At 43.1% G+C, this 2,087-nt stretch overlaps 1 protein-coding gene across 1 annotated transcript in view; it reads right to left on the bottom strand.

Annotated features, from left to right (window-relative positions):
* Positions 1-1,949: 1,949 nt before the first annotated feature.
* The window catches only part of LOC135168006 (uncharacterized), a 24,318-nt gene continuing 24,180 nt past the window's right edge, over positions 1,950-2,087 (bottom strand). Inside the window, exon 6 of the mRNA XM_064131821.1 lies at positions 1,950-2,087. This exon is cut by the window's right edge and continues 847 nt beyond it. The gene's annotated coding sequence lies outside the window, so the exon portion shown is untranslated.

The raw sequence follows: 2,087 nt of genomic DNA on the forward strand, positions 1-2,087 counted from the left end.
AAAAATTTATTTAAATAATGAGACAGAAGTATTATAAATGACAGATGAATTCGTTATCATTGATGTCGTAAAATTTCTCTATATTGCCTTTTAGAGCCCAACCCGTATGGTTCCAGTTGGGACAAACCTATTCCCTTCATCAGACAATTTATGGGACATATCTTGCTTAGGTTGACATCGGGAAAAGCGCGGGCTAATTCACCACCTTGACTGGTGCCAATGAAAGGGGTGGAACTATGCATCCTCCATCGTCGTCAAATCGGACACTAATATCTCCTAATAAGGAAATTTTCCCGAACCAGCCCAAAAGAAATCAAGGAGAAGATTCTAGATATTACGTCATCAATTGGCACTCTTTCTTCATTATAAAAAGGGTCTCGTGCGGCGAAAAAGTCAGTTCGACAATGATCACCAGAAGCAGCAGTCCTAATCTACCTGCGGCTACCGAAGACACCCCGTCGTGAAATCCTTCTACCTGCAATTGACTTATAATTGCGACTAATCTAGATTATCCTAATCATCTTAATGATTAGCCCTCTCAGTTAAGTAGTCTTTCCCTTTGTACCGAGCTGTACTGTCATTAAAAAGCCTTCGCGGAACCGCCGAGATCTTCAACACCTTCCACAGATCTTCAGAATCACCAGCATCCTCAGCCAGGATCCAGGATCATCAAGACATTGCGCTGATTTCATCCACGTCCCTGCAACCAACGGCCTAGTAGAACCAGCCCCACATGGGTCAGACAACCCCTGGAGACGCCGACAGGAGCATCAGTTTCACGTTCGGAGCATTTCCTTCACTTTCCCCAATCTGTAAGTTTTAATTACAATAATGCCCATACTTCTGTCTCTCTTGACTTCCTGTTTTCCCTCCGACGGTTTTCCCCGGGGTGTTCACGAAGTCGAGTCATTTTTAATCAATAATAAACAGTTTGATCTAGCCTAAATGTTGGTCTCTGTTTTTACTTTTCTGCGCGGATCATTGTCGGCGTATTTCAATACCTGATCCAGAACATCAAAATCCCTAATAAAATAAGCGTAACCAACCATTTAAAACTGGTTTTCCATCGTTACGTGGTGGCACCCTGTCGCGATTAATGACGATCGGGCGAGGATTCGGAGATCTCGCCTCTTCCGCTCTTATTCGGGGCAGTGGTTCACAACAGGATGCCGATTCTGCTGCTGAGTTTTGCGGAAACGCGGTGTCGTAAACAGCAGGGTTTTTGATTGGGGTGTGTAGTAAATATTTCACTTAGAGATTATGTAAAGTAATAGCTCTTTTATTATTGAATAATGCTAGTTATAGCGGTAAATCGTTCTACAATAATCGTTAGATTTAAGCAAACATTAATTAATATTTTAAGAGAATAATTGGAAGCTTATGGGTGAAGTGCTCTCGCCTGCGTTGCTGGGCGAACTGACTGATCTTGTTCCTTGTCAAGATCTTCGACGCTGCATCCGTCACCATCAACCGTGTGTTCGTCATTTGTTTAGACGATCAAGTTCAGACCTGCGTCGCCACGATCCAATGCCTCTCGTATTTCCATCCACCAACTCGGTGGTTCCCCGCACAAGACCGTCTTTGTTCCTTACCCCCTAAAGCCTCTGATCACCCTCGGAAAAATTTCTCCCACAGGTGCTTCATATGCATTCCTTGAGGTTAATGAATCTTGCTAGGTTGCGGTTGATTTTGCATGGTTTTTTGGTTGTGCAGCGTCGGCATTCCAGGGAGGTCATTGAGTTTCGTTTCGAAATAAGGGTTGGTGTAGAACTCATTTGGGTGATTTGGATATTACAACGGCAGACGCGACCACTTCAATAATAATCATTTACTTGGCTTGACTCAGGATGTGGAGGATCAGATAGCCTGAGTTACCAAAATGATAACCTAAGCCAGGAAGGAGTTGACAAGAAATACAGGCCACAATATTACAAAATTTCACCTTAATGTCGATGATATAACTTCGTCTTTATTCATTTTAGTCTTTAAGGCCGGTTGGTTCCTCGGGTGTCGACTCTCCGTTTCACAAAAATCTTACAATATCTTAACTCGATACAACCTAACCCTTCTATGACAACGGTACTTGG

The sequence above is a fragment of the Diachasmimorpha longicaudata genome, chromosome 12, assembly GCF_034640455.1.
Source record: "Diachasmimorpha longicaudata isolate KC_UGA_2023 chromosome 12, iyDiaLong2, whole genome shotgun sequence".
Taxonomy (NCBI): domain Eukaryota; kingdom Metazoa; phylum Arthropoda; class Insecta; order Hymenoptera; family Braconidae; genus Diachasmimorpha; species Diachasmimorpha longicaudata.